This window comes from Nuphar pumila, chromosome 1 (genome assembly GCF_984573655.1).
Source record: "Nuphar pumila chromosome 1, dmNupPumi1.hap1.1, whole genome shotgun sequence".
NCBI lineage: Eukaryota > Viridiplantae > Streptophyta > Magnoliopsida > Nymphaeales > Nymphaeaceae > Nuphar > Nuphar pumila.
In genome coordinates, this window is record NC_143249.1 from 105,850,443 (window position 1) to 105,872,160 (window position 21,718).

Below are 21,718 nucleotides of genomic sequence, written 5' to 3' on the forward strand. Positions count from 1 at the left end.
AGTCACTATGAAATTTTTTTGACAGATCTAGAACACATATGCATGATTGAATCTCTATGATTTTTTTTTACAATCGTAGAATAGATATATGCATTAATGAATCACTATGAATTTTTTTTAACAACCTTAGGACACATATATGCATGATTGAATCAATATGAAATGTTTTCGATAGCCTTAGAACATATATATTCATGATTGAATCACTTTGAATTTTTTTGACAGCTTTAGAACACATATATGCATTATTGAATCAGAATGAAATTTTTTTGACAAGCTTAGAAGACATATATGCATGATTGAATCACTATGATTTTTTTTTTACATTCTTACGACACATATATGCATGATTGAATCACAATGAAATTTTTTTGACAATGTTAGAACACATATATGCATGATTGAGTCACTATAAAATTTTTGAGACATCCTTAGAATACATATATGCATGATTGAGTCACTACAAAATTTTTGTAAGATCCATAGAACACATATATTCATATTTGAATCATATTGAAATTTTTTTGACAACTTTGAAACACATATATGCATGATTGAATTAGTATGAAATTTTTTTGACAGCATTAGAACACATATATGGATGATTGAATCACTATGAAATTTTTTTGACAGCATTAGAACCCATATATGCACGAATGAATCTCTATGAAATTTTGTTGACAGGCTCAGAACATATATATACCTCATTGAATCACAATGAAATATTTTTGACAACCTTAGAATACATATACATGATTAAATCATAATAAAACTTTTTTGACAGCCTTAGAACGCATATATGCATTATTGAATCATTATAAAATTTGTTTGACAGACTTAGAACACATATATGCAAGATTAGAATTTTTTAGTCAGCTTTAGAAAGCATATATGCATGATTGAAGTACTATGAATTTTTTTTGATAGCTTAAAACACAAATATACGTGATTGAATCACAAAGAATTTTTTTTGACAACCTTAAAACACATATATACATGATTGAATCACAATGACATTTTTTTGACAACCTTACAATACATCTATACGTGATTGAAACACAATAAATAAATTTTGACTGCCTTAGAACACATATATGCATGATTGAATCGCTATGATTTTTTTTTGACAACCTTAGAACACATATATGCTTGTTTGAATCACTACCAATTTTTTTTGAGTAACTTAGAACACATATCTGATGATTGAATCACTATAAATTTTTTTTGATCGCCTTAAAACACATATATGCATAATTGAGTCACTATGACATATTTTTAACAGCCTTAAAACACTTATACGCATGATTGAAATTTTTTTGACAGCCTTAGAACACATGTATGCATGATTGAAATTTTTTTGACAACCTTAGAACAAATATATGAAAGATTGAATCATTATGAAATTTTTGGACAGCACTAGAACACTTATATGGATGATTGAATCACTACAAAATTTTTCTAACAGTATTAGAACACATATAAGCATGATTAGAAAATTGTTTTTTGAGTAAATTAGAAAACCTATCTGCATGATTGAATCACTATGAATTTTTTTTAACAGCCTTAGAACACATATATGCATGATTGATTCACTATAAAAAATTTTGGACAGGCTTAGAACACATATATCCATGATTGAATCAGTATAAATTTTTTTTAACAACCTTAGAACACATATATGCAAGATTGAATCACTATGAAATTTTTTTAACAACCTTAGAACACATATATGCAAGATTGAATCACTGTGAATTTTTTTTGACAACGTTAGAACACATATTTGCATGATTGAGTCACTATGAAAATTTTTTGACAGCCTTACAACACATATTTGCACGAGTGAATCACTAAGGAATTTTTTTGACAGCCGTCGAAGACATATATGCATACTTGAACCACTCTAAAAATTTTTGACAGCCTTAGCACACATATATAAATGATTGAATCACTAAGAATTTTTTTTGACAACCTTAGAACACATATATGCATCAATGAATCACTATGAATTTTTTTTTATAGCCTTAGAACACATATATGCATGATTGAATAAATATGAATTTTTTTTGACAACCTTAGAACACATATATGCATGATTGAATAACTATAAATTTTTTTTTACAGACTTAGAACACATATATGCATTATTGAATCACTATGAAATTTTTTTGATAGCCTTTGAACACATATATGCATGATAGAATCACTATGAAATTTTTTTGACATTCTTAGAAAACATATATGCATGATTGAACCACTATGATTTTTTTTTGACAACCTTAGAACACATATATGCATGACTGAATCACTATGAAATTTTTTTGCAAGCCTTAGAACACACATATGCATGATTGAATCACTATGAAATTTTTTTAATAGCCTTAGAACACATATATGCATGATTGAATCTCTATAAAAAAAATTTGACACCATTAGAACAAATATATGCATGATTGAATCACTATAATTTAAAAAAAAAAAAAAAACTTCGAACACATATCTGCATGATTGAATCACTGTGAATTTTATTTGACAACCTTAGAACACATATATGCTTGATTAAATCACTATGAAAATTTTTTGACAGCCTTAGAATGCATATGAGCATGATTGAATCACTATGAATTTCTTCTGATAGCCTTAGAACACTTATATACATGACTGAATCACTATTGAATTTTTTCGACCGCCATAGAACACATATATGCATGATTGAATCCATATATGGGTGATTGATTCACTATAAAAAAAATTTGATAACCTTAAAACACATATATGCATGATTGAATCACAATGACATTTTTTTGACAACCTTAGAACACATCTATACATGATTGAATCCCAATAAAAATTTTTTGACAGCCTTAGAACACATATATGGATGATTGAATCACTATGAATTTTTTTTAACGACCAAAGAACACATATATGCATGATTGAATCACTACCAGATTTTTGTCACAGCATTAGAACATATATATGCATGATTGAATCACTATAAAATTTTTTGGAGTAACTTAGAACACATAGCTGCATGATTGAATCACTATAAAAAAATTTGACAACCTTGAAACACATATATGCAAGATTGAATCCCTATGAAATATCTTTGACAGCCTTAAAACACATATATGCATGATTGAAATTTTTTTGATAACCTAAGAACACATATATGCATGATTGAAATTTTTTTGACAGCCTTAGAACACATATATGCATGATTGAATCACTATGAATTTTTTTGGACAACCTTGGAACACATATATGGATGATTGAATCACTACAATTTTTTTTTGATAGGATTAGAACACATATATGCATGATTGAATCGCTATAAATTTTTTTTGAGTAACTTAGAACCCATATCTGCATGATTGAATCACTATGATGACATATATACATGATTGTATCACTATTAAGTTTTTTTGACAGCCTTAGAACACATTGACAACCTTAGAACACATATATGCAAGATTGAATCACTATAAAAAAAATTTGACAGCCTTAGAACAGATATATGCTTGATTAAATCACTATAAATTTTTTTTAATAAACTTAGAACACATAAATGCAAGACTGAATCACTATGAATTTTTTTTAGCAACCTTAGAACACACATATGCAAGATTGAATCACTATGAATTTTTTTTCACAACGTTAGAACACATATATGCATGACTATGTCACTATAAAAAAAATTTGACAGTGTTAGAACACATATATGCATGAGTGAATCACTATGAAATTTTTTTGACAGGCTTAGAACACATACATGCATGATTGAATCACTATGAAATTTTTTTGACAGCCATAGAACACATATATGCATTACTCAGTCACTATGAAATTTTTTTTACAGCAATAGAACACATATATACATGATTCAGTCACTGTGAATTTTTTTTGATAGCCTTAGACCACATATATGCATGAGGGAATCACTACAAAAATTTTTTTGATGGCCTTATCACACATATATGCATGATTGAGTCACTATAATTTTTTTTTGACCGCATTAGAACACATATATGCATGATTGAATCCCTATAAAAATTTTTTGACAGCCTTAGAACACATATATGCATGATTGAATCACAGTGAAAATTTTTGGATTGCCTTAGAACACATATATGCATGATTGAGTCACTATGAATTTTTTTGGACAACCGTATTACACATATATGGATGATTGAATCACTACAAATTTTTTTGACAGGATTAGAAAACACATATGCATGATTGAATCACTATAAATTTTTTTTTTAGTAACTTAGAACACATATCTGCATGATTGAATCACTATGAAATTTTTTTAACAGCCTTAAAAGACATATCTGCATGAGTGAATCACTATTAAATTTTTTTTACTGCCTTATAGCACATTGACATCTTTACAACACATATATGCAAGATTAAATCACCATAAAAAATTTTTGATAGACTTAGAACACATATACGCATGATTGAAACACTACGAAAGTGTTTTAACAAACTTAGAACACATAAATGCAACACTGAGTCACTATGAAATTTTTTTAACAACCTTAGAACACATATATGCATGACTAAGTCACTATGAATTTTTTTTGACAGCTTAGAACACATATATGCATGAGTGAATCACTATGAAATTTTTTTGACAACCTTAGAAAACATATATGCATGATTGAATCACTATCAAATTTTTTTGAGAGCCATAGAACACATATATGCATGATTTAGTCACTATGATTTTTTTTTTACAGTCATAGAACACATATATGCATGATTGAGTCACTATGAAACTTTTTTGACAGCCTTAGAACATATACATGCATGAGTGAATCACTATGAAATTTTTTTGACAGCCTTAGCACACATATATGCACTATTGATTCACTATGAAATATTTTTGATAGCCTTAGAACACAAATATGCATGATTGAATCACTGTAAAAAAAATTTGACAGCCTTAGAACAAATATATGCATGATTGAATCACTATGAAATTTTTTGGACAGCCTTAGAAAACATATATGGATGATTGAGTCACTATGATTTTCTTTGGACAACCTTAGAACACATATATGGATGATTGAATCACTACAAATTTTTTTGACAGGATTAGAACACATATATGCATGATTGAATCACTATAAAAATTTTTGAAGTAAATTAGAACACATATCTGAATGATTGAATCACTATGAATTTTTTTTAACAGCCTTAGAAGACATATATGCATCATTGAATCACTATTAAATTTTTTTGACAGCCTTAGAACACATTGACAAAACTAGAACACATATATGCAAGATTGAATCACTACAAAAAAAAATTGACAGCCTTAGAACACATATATGCATGATTGAATCACTATGAATTTTTTTTAACAAACTTAGAACACATAAATGCAAGACTAAATCACTATGTAATTTTTTTAATAACCTTAGAACACAAATGCAAGATTGAATCATTATGAATTTTTTGGACAACGTTAGAACACATACATACATGACTAAGTCACTATGAATTTTTTGTGACAGCCTTAGAAAACATATATGCATGAGTGAATCTCTATAAAAAAATTTGACAGCCTTAGAAAATATATATGCATGATTGAATCACTATGAAATTTTTTTGACAGCCATTGAACACATATATGCATGATTGAGTCACTATGAATTTTTTTTTACAACAACAGAACACATATATGCGTGATTGAGTCACTATGCAATTTTTTTGACAGCCTTTAAACACATATATGCATGAGTGAATCACTATAATTTTTTTTTAATAGCCTTAGCACACATATATGCATGATTGAGTCACTAAGCATTTTTTTTTATAGCATTAGAACACATATATGCATGATTGAATCACTATAAAAATTTGTTGACAGCCTTAGAGCACATATATGCATGATTAAATCACTATGAAATTTTTTTTACAGCCTTAGAACACATATATGCATGATTTAGTCACTATGAAATTGTTTTGATAGCCTTAGAACATATATCTGCAAGATTAAATCACCATATATCAGCATGAACAAATATAAATTTTTTTGACACCCGTAGAACACATATATTAATTATTGAATCTCTATGAAATTTTTTTGACAGCCTTAGCAAACATATATGCATGATTGAATCACCATAAAAAAAATTCACAACTTTATAACACATATATGCATGATTGAATCACTATGAAATGTTTTTGATAACCTTGGAACATATATTTGCATGATTGAATCACTATGAAATTTTTTTGATAACCTTAGAACACATATATGCATTATTGAATCACTATAAAATTTTGTTGACAGCCTTAGAACACATATATGCATTATTGAATCACTTTGAAATTTTTTTCACAGCCTTAGAACCTATATATGGATGATTGAATCATTATGAAATTTTTTTGACTGTCATAGAACACATATATGCATGATTGAGTAACTATAAATTTTTTTTGACAGCCTTAGAACACATATATGCAATATTGAATCACTATGAAATTTTTTTAACAGCCTTAGAACACATATATGCATGATTAAATCACTATCAATTTTTTTTTACAGCCTTAGAACACATATATGCAAGATTGAATCACCATGAACTTTTTTTGACAACTTTAGAACACATGTATGCATGATTGAATCACTATGAAATTTTTTTGGAAGCCTTAGAACACATATATGCATGATTGAATCTCTATGAATTTTTTTTGGAAACCTTAGAACACATATATGTAAGATTGAAAGTTTTTTTACAAATGTAAAACACATATATGTATGATTGAATCACAATAAATGTTTTTTACAGCCTTAGAACACATATATGCAAAGTTGAATCACTATGATTTTTTTTTGAAAACCTTAGAACACATATATGTATGATTGAATAACTACAATTTTTTTTTTATTGCATTAGAATACATATATAGATGATTGAATCACCACAATTTTTTTTTCTGCATTAGAGTACATATCTGCATGATTGAATCAGTATAATTTTTTTTTGAGTAACTTAGAACACTTATCTGCATGATTGAATAGCTATTAGAATTTTTTGACAGCCTTAGAACACATATATGCATGATTGAATCACTTTGAAATATGTTTGACAACCATAGAACACATATATGTAAGATTGAAATTTGTTTGACGACCATAGAACACATATATACAAGATTGAAATTTTTTTGACAACCTTAGAACACATATATGCATGATTGAATCACTATAAATTTTTTTTGAGAGACTTAAAACACATATATTCATGATTGAGCCACAATTAAATTTTTTTGATAGACTTAGAACACATCTATGCATGATTGAATCATAATAAAAAAAAATTGACAGCCTTAGAATAGATATATGCATGATTGTATCACTATGAAATTTTTTTGACAACCTTAGAACACATATATGCATGACTGAATCACTATAAAAAATTTTTGATAGCCTTAGAACACATATATGCATGATTGAATCATTTAAATTTTTTTTTGACAACCTTAGAATTCATATATGCATGATTGAATCACTATGAAAATTTTTTGATAGCCTTGGAACACAAATATGCTTGCTTGAATCTCTATGAATTTTTTTTGACAGCCATAGAACACAAATATGCATGATTGAGTCACTATGAATTTTTTTTGACAGCCTCAGGACATATATGCATGTGTGAATCACTATAAAATTTTGTTGACAACCTTAGAACAAATATATGCATTATTTAATCACTATAAAAAATTTTTGACAGCCTTAGCACGCACATATGCATGATTCAATCACTATGATTTTTTTTTGACAACTTTGGAATTAATATAAGAATGATATAGTCACTATAAAACTTTTTTGACAGCCTTATAACACATATATGCATTATTGAATCACTATGAATTTTTTTTGACAGCCTTAGAACATATATATGCATGGTTGAATCGCTATGATTTTTTTTTTTACAGCCTTAGAGCACATTTATGCATAATTAGAATCACCATGAATTTTTGTTGACAACCTTAGAACACATGTATGCATGATTGAATCACTATGAAATTTTTTTGGAAGCCTTAGAACACATATATGCATGATTGAATCACTATGAAATTTTTTGGAAACCTTAGAACACATATATGCAAGATTGAATTTTTTTTGACAACCTTAGAGCACATATATGTATAATTCAATCACAATAATTTTTTTTTGACAGCCTTAGAACACATATTTGCAAGATTGAATCACTATGAATTTTTTTTGACAACCTTAGAACAAATATATGCATGTTTAAATCACTATGATTTTTTTTACTGCATTAGAATACATATATGTATGATGCAATCACTATGAATTTTTTTTGACAGCCTTAAAACACATATATGCAAGATTGAATTACGATAAATGTTTTTTGCTAGCCTTAGGGCACATCTATGCATGATTGAATCATTATAACAAAATTTTTACAGCCTTAGAACACATATATGCTTGATTGAATCACTATGAATTTTTCTAAAAAAGTTTTGGACACATATTCAGGATTGAATCACTACCATATTTTTTTTACAGCATTAGAACACATATATGCATGATTGAATCACTAAAAATTTTTTTGGAGTAACTTAGAACACACATCTGCATGATTGAATCAGTATAAAAAAAATTTGACAGCCTTAAAACACATACATGCATGATTGAATCACTATAATTTTTTTGGAGTAACTTAGAACACTTATCTGCATGACTGAATCACTATGAAACTGTTTTGACAGCCTTAGAACATATATATACAAGATTGAATCACAATGAAATTTTTTTGACAACCTTAGAACACATATGTGCATGATTGAATCACTATAAAAAAAATTTGACATCCTTAGAACACATATCTGTGTGATTGAATCACTATGAAATTTTTTGAACAACCTTAGAACACATATATGCAAGATTGAATCACCATGAATTTTTTTTGACAACGTTTGAACACATATTAGCATGATTGAGCCAGTATGAAATTTTTGTGAGAGCCTTAGAACACATATATGCATGATTGAATTAGTATGAAATTTTTTTGACAACATTAGAACATATGTATGCATGATTGAATCAATATAAATTTTTTTAGACAGCCTTAGAACACATATATGCATGAGTAAATCATTATAAAAAAATTTTGACGGCCATAGAATACATATATGCATGATTGAATCACTTTGAATTTTTTTTTACAGCATTAGAACACATATATTCATGATTGAATCTCTATGAAATTTTGTTTACAACCTTAAACATATATATGCATGATTGAATCACTATGAAATTTGTTTGACAGCCTTAGAACACATATATACTTGATTGAATCACTATAAATATTTTTTGATAGCCTTAAAACACGTATCTCCCTGATTTATTCACTAAGAAATATTTTTGACAACCTTAGAACACATATAGGCATGATTGAATCTCTATGAATTTTTTTTGACAACCTTAAAACACATATATGCATGATTGAATCATAATGACATTTTTTTGACAACCTTAGAACACATGTATGCATGATTGAATCACAATAAATTTTTTTTTACAGCCTTAGAACACATATCTGCATGATTGAATCACTAAGAAATTTATTTGACAGCCTTAGAAGACATATATGCATGATTGATCCACTATGAAAGTTTTTTGATAGCCATAGAACACAAATCTGCATGATTGGATCACAATGAAATTTTATTGACAGCTTTATAACACATATATGCATGTTTGAATCACTATCATTTTTTTTTGGCAACCGTAGAACAGATATATGCATTATTGAACCACTATGAAATTTGTTTAACAACCTTAGGACACATATATGCATGATTGAATCACTATAAATTTTTTTTGACAGCCTTAGAACACATATATGCATGATTAAATCACTATGATTTTTTTTTTAGGACTTAGAACACATATATATGCATGATTGAATCACCATGAATTTCATTTGACAACCTTAGAACACATGCACGCATGATTGAATGACTAAAAATTTTTTTTGGAACCCTTAGAATGCATATATGCATGATTGAATTACTATGAATTTTTTTTAGAAACCTTAGAACACATATATGCAAGATTAAATTTTTTTTAAGAACCTTAGAACACATATATGTATGATTGAATCGCAATAATTTTTTTTGACAGCCTTAGAACACATATATCCAAGATTGAATCACTATGAATTTTTTTTGACAACCTTAGAACACATATATGCAAGATTGAATCACTACAAAATTTTTTTTACTGCATTAGAATACATATATGCGTGATTGAATCACTATAATTTTTTTGAGTAACTTCGGACACCTATCTGCATGATTGAATAGCTATGAATTTTTTTTGACAGCGTTAGAACACATATATGCATGATTGAATCACTTTAAAATTTGTTTGACATCCATAGAACACATATATGCAAGATTGAAAGTTGTTTGACGGCCTTAGAACACATATATACAAGATTAAATTTTTTTTACAACCTTAGAACACATATATGCATGATTGAATCAATATAAAAAAATTTTCACAAGCTTAGAAGACATATATGCAGGACTGAATCACTACCAATTTTTTTTTACAACATTAGAACACATATATTTGTGCTCGAATCACTATAAAATTTGTTTGACAGCCTTAAAACGCATACATACTTGATTGAATCACTATAAATTTTTTTTTAGTAACTTAGAACACTTATCTGCATGACTGAATCACTATGAAATTTTTGTGACAGCCTTAGAACACATATATGCCGGATTGAATTACTATGATTTTTTTTTACAGTATTAGAACACATATATGCCTGATTGAATTAATATGAATTTTTTTTTATAGCCTTAGACCACATATATACATGATTGAATCATTATGAGTTTTTTTTTATAGTCATAGAACACATATATGTATGATTGAATAACTATGAATTTTTTTTTACAGCATTAGAACACATATATACATGATTGAATCTCTATAAATTTTGTTGACTACCATAGAACATATATATGCTTGATTGAATTATAATGAAATTTTTTTGACAGCCCTAGAACAAATATATGCATGATTGAATCATAATAAAACTTTTTTGACGGCCTTAGAACACATATATGCATGATTGAATTACTCTGAAATTTTTTTGACAACCTTAGAACACATATATGCATGATTGAATCACTACAATTTTTTTTTGATGTTAGAACACATATATGCATGATTGAATCACTATAAATTTTTTTGAGTAACTTGGAACACTTATTTGCATGACTGAAACACTATAATTTTTTTTTACAGCCTTAGAGCACATATATGCATGATTGACTCACTATAAAATTTGTTTGACAGCCTTTGAACACATATATGCAAGATTGAAATTTTTTTGACAGCCTTAGAACACATATATTCATGATTGAATCACTATGAAATTTTCTTGACATCCTTAAAACACATATATGCATGATTGAATCACTATTAAATTTTTTTGACCACCTTAAAAGTCATATATGCATGATTGAATCACAATGACATTTTTTTGACAACCTCAGAAGACATCGAAACATGATTGAATTACAATAAATTTTTTTTGACAACCTTAGAACACATATCTGCATGATTGAATCACTATGAAATTTATTTGACAGTTTAAAACACATATATGCATGATTGAGTCACTATGAAATTTTTTTGATAGCCTTGGAACATATATGTGCATGATTGAATCACTATGAAATTTTTTTGACAGCTTTAAAACACATACATGCATGATTTAATGACTATGAAATTTTTTTGACAGCCCTAGAACACTTAAATGCATGATTGAATCACAATGAAATTTTTTTGACAATCGTAGAATAGATATAGGCTTTATTGAATCACCATGAAATTTGTTCAACAACCTTAGGACACATGTATGCATGATTGAATCACTATAACATTTTTTTGACAGCCTTAGAACCTATATATGGAAGATAGAATCACAATGAAAATTATTTGAGAGCCTTAGAACATATATATGCATGATAGAATCACTTTGAAATTTTTTTCACAGACTTAGAACACATATATACATGATTGAATCACTATGAATTTTTTTGAGAGCCACAGAACACATATATGCACGATTGAGTCACAATGAATTTTTTTCGGCAGCCTTAGAACACATATATGCATGTGTGAATCACTATAAAAAACTTTTGACAGCCTTAGAGCATATATATGCATTATTGAATGACTATGATTTTTTTTTGACAGCCTTAGAACACATATATGCATTATTGAATCACTATGAAATTTGTTTGACAACCTTAGAACACATATATGCATGAATAAATAACTATGATTTTTTTTTTACAATTTTTGCAGCCTTAGAACACATATATGCATGATTAAATCATCGTAAAATTTTTTGATAACCTTTGAACACATATCTGCATGATTGAATCACTATAAAAAATTTTGCAGCCTTAGAACACATATACGCATGATTGAATCGCTATGAATTTTTTTTTAAATGCTAGAACACATATATGCATTCTCAGAACACATTTCTGCATGATTGAATCACTTTGTGATTTTCTTGACAGCCTTAGAACACATATATGCATGATTAAAGCACTATCAAAAAAGTTTGCCAGCCTTAGAACACATATATACAAGATTGAATGACTATAATTTTTTTTTGATAGCCTTAGAACACAAATTGCATGATTTAATCACTCTAAATTTTTTTTGACAGGCCTAGAACACATATATGCAGATTGAATCATGCATGAATTTTTTTTAAAAAACATGGAACGTGTATATGCATGATTGAATCAAAATAAAATGTTTTTGAGAGCCTTAGTACGCATATATGCATGTGTGAAAAACTATGAATTTTTTTTGACAGCCATAGAACACATATAGTTATTATTGAATCACTGCAATTTTTTTTTGGCAGCATTAAACACATATATGTAAGAATGAATCACTATGAAATTTTTTTGACAGCCTTAGAACACATATATGCTTCATTGAATCACTATGAATTTTTTTTACAGCCTTAGAACACATATATGCATGATTGAATCACTATAAAATTTGTTAGACAAACTTAGAACACATATATGCATGATTGAATCACTTTAAAAAAAATTTCAGCCTTAGAACACATATATGCATGATTGAATCACTATGAAATTTTTTTGACAGCCTTAGAACACATATATACACGATTGAATCACTATAAATTTTTTTGACAGCCTTAGAACACATATATTCATGATTGAATCACTATGAAATTTTTTTAACAACCTTAGAACACATACATGCATGATTGAATTACTATAAAATTTTTTGACAGCATTACAACACATATATCCAAGATTGAATCACTATGAAATTTTTTTAACAGCCGTAGAAAACATATATGCATAATTGAATCACTATGAAATATTTTTGACTTCCTTAAAACACATATGTGCATGATTGAATCACTATAAAATTTGTTGGATAGACTTATAACACATATATGCATGATTGAATCACTGTGAAATTGTTTTGACAGCCTTAGAACACATATATACAATATTGAATCACTATAAATTTTTTTGACAAACTTAGAACACATATATGCATGATTGAATCACTATGATTTTTTTTTGACAGCCTTGGAACACAAATATGCATGATTGAATTACTGTAAAATTTTGTTGACAGCATTATAACACATATATCAAAGATTGAATCACTATAAAAAATTTTTTATAACCTCAGAACACATATCAGCATGATTGAATCAATATAAATAATTTTTGACAGCCTTATAACACATATATGAATCATTGAATCACTATGAAATTTTTTTGATAGCGTTAGAACGCATATATGTATGATTGAATCTCTATAAAAAAAGATTGACAACCTTGGAGCACATATTTGCTTGATTGAATGACAATGAATTTTTTTTGATAGCGTTAGAACACATATATGCAGGATTGAATCTCTATAAAAAAATCTAAGAGCATCAGAACACATATATGCAAGATTGAATCACTATGAATTTTTTTTGATAGCCTTAGAACAAATATATGCATGATTGAATCACTATGAATTTTTCTTATTGCTGTAGAACACATATATTCATGATTGAAGCACTATGAAATTTTTTTTACAGCCTTAGAACACATATATGCATGATTAAAACACTATGAATTTTTTTTTACACCATTAGAACACATATGCATGATTAAATCACTATAAAACTTTTTTGACAACATTAGAACACATGTAAGCATTATTGAATCACTAGGAATTTTTTTTGACAGCCTTAGAACACTTATATGCATGATTGAATCACTATGATTTTTCTTTTATAACCATAGAACGCGTATATGCATGATTGAATCCCTATGAATTTTTTTGGAAAATCTTAGAACACATATATGCATGATTGAATCACTATGAAATTTTTTTGAGAGCCTTAGAGGACATATATGCATGATTGAACAACTATGAAATTTTTTTGAGAGCCTTAGAACACATATATGCATGATTGAAAAACTATGAAATTTTTTTGAGGGCCTTAGAATACATATATGCATGATTGAATCACTACAAAATTTGTTTGACAGCCTTAGAACATATATATGCATGATTGAGTCACTTAAATTTTTTTTTAACAGCCTTAGAATACATATATGCATGATTGAATCACTATGAATTTTTTTTGAGAGCCTTAGAACTCATATATGCATGATTGAATCACTATGAATTTTTTTTGACTGGCTTAGAACATATATATGCTTGGTGGAATCACTAAAACTTTTTTTTTGGCAGCATTAGAACACATATATGCATGATTGAATCACCATGAATTTTTTTTACAACCTTAGAACACATATATGCATGATTGAATCACTATGAAATTTTTTTTACAGCTTTAGAACACAAATATGCATGATTGAATCACTATAAAAATTTTTTGACATCCTTAAAAAATATATACAGGATTGAATCACCTTAAAAAAACTTTTTGAGAGACTTAGAACAACTACATGCAAGATTGAATCACCATGAATTTTTTTTGAGAGCCTTATAACAGAAATATGCATGATTGAATCACTATGAAATTTTTTTGACAGCCTTAGAACACATATATGCATGATTCAATAACTATGATTTTTTTCTGACAACCCTAGAACACAGATATGCAAGATTGAATCACTATGAATTTATTTTGACAACCATACATTGCGTATATGCATGATTCAATCACTATGAAATTTTTTGACAACCTTAGAACACATATATGCGTGATTCAATCACTACAAATTTTTTTTGGTAGCAATAGAGCTCATATATGCATGATTGAATCACTATAAAAATTTTATGAGATCCTTAGAACACATATACTCTTGATTGAATCTCTATGAAATTTTTTTGACAGCCTCAGAACATATATATGCATGATTGAATCACTATGAAATTTTTTTAAGAGCCTTAGACTACATATGTGCATGATTGAATCACTATAAAACAAATTTCACAGCCTTGGGAGAAATATATGCATCATTGAGTCACTATGATTTTTTTTAATAGCCTTAGAACACATATATGCATGATTGAATCACTATGAATTTTTTTGATACCATTACAACACATATATGCATGATTGAATCATTATGAAATTATTTTGACAGTGTTAGAACACTTTGAATCACTATAAATTTTTTTTGACAAACTTAGAACAAATATGTGAATGATTGAACCACTATGAATTTTTTTTGAAACCCTTAGAACACATATACGCATGATTGAGTCACTATGAAATTTTTTTGACAACCTTAGGACACATATATGTATGATTGAATTATAATGAAATTTTTTTGGGAGCCTTAGAACACATATATGAATGATTGAATCACTATAAAAAGATTTTGACAACCTTTGAACACATATCTGCCTGATTGACTCACTATGAATTTTTTTTGACAACCATAGGCTACATATATGCATGAAATCACTATGAATTTTTTTTTACAGCCTTAGACCACATATATGCAAGATTTAATCACTACAATTTTTTTTTTACTTCCATAGAACACATATATGCATTATTAAATCTCCATGATTTTTTTTTGACAAACTTAGAACACATATATGCATGATTGAATCAATCTAAATTTTTTTTGAGAGCCTTAGAATACAAATATACATGATTGAATCACTATGATTTTTCTTTAACAGCCTTAGAACACGTATATGCATGATTGAATCACTATGAAATATTTTTTACAACCTTAGAACACATATACGCATGATTGAATAACTATAAATATTGTTTGATAGAATTAGAACACATATATGCATGATTGAAACACAATAAATTTTTTTTTACAGCCTTAGAAGACATCTCTACATTATTGAATCACTATAAATTTTTTTTGACAGCCTTAGAACACATATACGCATGATTGAAGCACTATAAAAAAAATTTGACAGCCTTAGAACACATATATACAGGATTGAATCACTATGAATTTTTTTTGACAGCCTTAGAACACAAATTGCATGATTGAATCACTATAAACTTTTTTTGACAGCCTTAGAACACATATATGCATGATTGAATCACAATGAAATTTTTTTAACAGCCCTATAACACATATATTCATGATTGAATCACTATGAATTTGTTTTGAAAAACATAGAACGTGCATATGTATGTTTGAATCACTATAAAAAAATTTTGACAACCGTCGAACACAAATATGCATGATTGAATCACAATGAAGTTTTTTTGAGAGCCTTAGAACACATATATGCATGTTTGAAAAACTATGAATTTTTTTTTAGAGCCTTTGAACACATATATGCATGATTGAATCACTATAATTTTTTGTTGGCAGCATTATAACACATATATGCATAATTGAATCACTATGTAATTTTTTTGACAGCCTTAGAACACATATATGCATGATTGAATCAATATGAATTTTTTTTTACATTCTTACAACAATTATATGGATGATTGAATCACTACAAAATTTGTTTGACAGACTCAGAATACATATATGCATGATTGAATCACTTTAAGTATTTTTTCAGCCTTAGAACACATATATGCATGATTGTATCACTATGAAAATTTTTTGACGGCCTTAGAACACATATATACAAGATTGAATCACTATGATTTTTTTTTTATTGCCTTAGAACACAAATATGCATGATTTAATCACTATATAAAAAATTTGACTGCCTCAGAAAACATATATGCATGATTGAATCACAATGAATTTTTTTTGACAATCCTAGAACTATATGCATGATTGAATCACTATGAACTTTTTTTGACAACCATAGAATGCGTATATGCATGATTCAATCACTATGAAGTTTTTTTCACTACCTTAGAACACATATATGCATGATTGAATCACTATGAATTTTTTTGACAGCCTTAGAACACATACATGCATGATTGAATCACTATAAAATTTGTTTGACAGCATTAGAACACATATATGTATGATTGAATAGCTATAAATTTTTTTTTATAGCCTTAGAACACATATATGCATGAATGAATCACTATGAATTTTTTTTTATTGCTTTAAAACACATATATGCATGATTTAATCACTATAAATTTTTTTTTGACAACCTTATTACACATATTTGCATGATTGAATCACTATGAATTTTTTTTGACATCCTTAGAACACATATATACATGATTGAATTACTACAATTTTTTTTATAGCATTAGAACACAAATAGGCAAGATTGAATCTCTGTAAATACTTTTTAATAACCTTAGAACACATATCTGCATGATTGAGTCACTATAAAAAAAATTTTGACAGCCTTAGAACACATATCTGCATGATTGAATCTCGATGAGATTTTTTTGACAGCATTAGAACACACATATGCATGATTGAATCACTATAAAAAAAAATTGACAACCTTAGAGCACATATATGCATGATTGTTCCCTATGAATTTTTTTTGACAGCCTTAGAACACATATATGCATAATTGAATTTTTATAAAAAAATTTAACAGCATTAGAACACATATATTCAAGATTGAATCACTATCAATTTTTTTTGAGAGCCTTAGAGCAAATATTTGCAGAGTTAAATCACATATATTCATGATTGAAACACTATGAAATTTTTTGAGAGCCTTAGAGCCATAGTGGTAGAACACATATATTCATGATTGAATCACTATGAACATTTTTTGACGGCCTTAGAACACATATATGCATGATTGAATCATAACGAAATTTTTTTGACAGCCTTATAACACATATATTCATGATTGAATCACTATGAAATTTTTTTGAAAAACATAGAACGTGCATATGTATGTTTGAATCACTATAAAAAAAATTTGACAACGGAAGAAGACAAATATGCATGATTGAATCACAATGAAGTTTTTTTGAGAGCCTTAGAACACATATATGCATGTTTAAAAAACTATGAATTTTTTTTAGAGCCTTAGAACACATATATGCATGATTGAATCACTATAATTTTTTGTTGGCAGCATTATAATACATATATGCATGATTGAATCACTATGTAATTTTTTTGACAGCCTTAGAACACATATATGCATGATTGAATCAATATGAAAATTTTTTTACAGTCTTAGAATAATTATATTGATGATTGAATCACTACAAAAATTGTTTGACAGACTTAGAATACATATATTCATGATTGAATCACTTTAAGTATTTTCTCAGCCTTAGAACACATATATGATTGATTGAATCACTATGAAATTTTTTTTACGGCCTTAGAACACCTATATACAAGATTGAATCACTATAATTTTTTTTTTATTGCCTTAGAACACAAATATGCAAGATTGAATCACTATAAAAAAATTTTGACTGCCATAGAAAACATATATGCATGATTGAATCACTATGAATTTTTTTTGACAATCCTAGAACAGATCTATGCTTGATTGAATCACTATGAACTTTTTTTGACAACCATAGAATGCGTATATGCATGATTCAATCACTATGAAGTTTTTTTCACTACCTTGGAACACATATGTGCATGATTGAATCACTATGAATTTTTTTGACAGCCTTAGAACACATACATGCATGATTGAATCACTATGAATTTTTTTTTACTGCTTTAAAAAAAATATATGCATGATTTAATCACTATAATTTTTTTTGACAACCTAATTACACATATTTGCATGATCGAATCACTATGAATTTTTTTTGACAGCCTTAGAACACATATATACATGATTGAATTACTATAATTTTTTTTTATAGCATTAGAACACAAATAGTCAAGATTGAATCTCTGTAAAAACTTTTTGATAACCTTAGAACACATATCTGCATGATTGAATCATTATAAAAAAAATTTTGACAGTCTTAGAACACATATCTGCATGATTGAATCTCTATGAGATTTTTTTGACAGCAATAGAACACACATATGCATGATTGAATCACTATAAAAAAAAATTGACAACCTTAGAGCACATATATGCATGATTGATTCCCTATGAAAATTTTTTGACAGCCTTATAACACATATATGCATAATTGAATTTTTATAAAAAAATTTAACAGCATTAGAACACATATATTCCAGATTGAATCACTATCAATTTTTTTTGAGAGCCTTAGAGCAAATATTTGCATAATTAAATCACATATATTCATGATTGAAACACTATGAAATTTTTTGAGACCCTTTGAGCCATAGTGGTAGAACACATATATTCATGATTGAAACACTATGATTTTTTTTTTACAGCCTTAGAACACATATATGCATGATTGAATCACTATGATTTTTTTTTACAACATTAGAACACATATATGCATGATTGAATCACTATAATTTTTTTGACAGCATTCTTAGAACACATCTCTGCATGATTGAATCACTTTGAAAGTATTTTGATTGCCTTAGAAAACATATATGCACGATTGAAGCATTATAGAAATTTTTTTAAAGCCTTAGAACACATATATACAAGATTGAATGACTATGCTTTTTTTTTTGTAGCCTTAGAACAAAAATTGCATGATTGAATCACTATGAAATTTTTTTGACAGCCTTAGAACACATATATGCATGATTGAATCACAATAAATTTTTTTTGACAGCCCTAGAACACATATATTTATGATTGAATCATGCATGAATTTTTTTCGAAAAACATAGAATGTGTATATGCATGATTGAATCGCTATAAAAAAAATTTTATAACGGTAGAACACAAATATGCATGATTGAATCACTACAAAATTTTTTTGACAGCCTTAGAACACATATATGCATGATTGAATCACTATGAAAATTTTTTACAGCATTCAAACACATATATGCATGATTGAATCACTATAAAATTTTTTTGACAGACTTAGAACACATATATGCATGATTGAATCACTTTAAATTTTTTTTCAGCCTTAGAACACATATATGCATGATTGATCACGATGAAATTTTTTTGTCAGCCTTAGAACACAAATATGCATGATTGAATCACTATGAATTTTTTTTTTGACAAACCTAGAACACATATATGCATGATTGAATCACTATGAACTCTTTTTGACAACCATAGAATGCGTATATGCATGATTCAATCACAATGAAATTTTTTTGACAATGTTAGAACACATATATGCATGATTCAATCACTATGAAATTTTTTTGACAGCCTTAGAACACATATATGCTTGATTGAATCAGTATAAATTTGTTTGACAGCATTAGAACACATTTATGCATGATTGAATCACTATGAATTTTTTTTGACAGCCTTAGAACACATATATGCATGATTGAATTACTACAAGTTTTTTTTTACCGCATTAGAACACATATATCCAAGATTGAATCATTGTAAATTTTTTTAATAACCTTAGTACCCATATCTGCAAGATTCAATCGCTATAAAAAAAATTTGACAGCCTTAGAACACATATATGCATGATCTCTATGACATTTTTTTTACAGCGTTAGAACATATATATGCATGATTGAATCACTATAAATTTTTTTGACAACCTTAGAGCACATATATGCATGATTGAATCACTATGAAATTTTGTTGACAGCCTTAGAACACATATATGCATGGTTGAATCTTTATAAAAAAATTTAACAGCATCAGAACACATATATGCAAGAATGAATCACTATGGAATTTTTTTGACAGCCTTAGAACAAATATATGCATGATTGAATCACTATAATTTTTTTTTTATAGTGGTAGAACACATATATTTGTGATTGAAACACTATGAATTTTTTTTGACAGCCTTAGAACACATAAATGCATGATTGAATCACTAGGAATTATTTTTTGACAGCACTTGAACACAAATATGCATGATTGAATCACTATAATTTTTTTGACAGCATTCTTAGAACACATCACTGCATGATTGAATCACTTTGAAATTTTTTGATAGCCTTAGAACACATATATTCATGATTGAATCAATATGAATTTTTTTTTGACAGCCATAGAACACATATATGCATGATTGAATCACTATGGATTTTTTTTGACAGCCTTAGAACATATATACATGATTGAATTACTATGAATTTTTTTTGAGAGCCTTAGAACACATATATGCAAGATTGAATCACCATGAAATTTTTTTGACAACCTTAGAACACATATATGCATGAT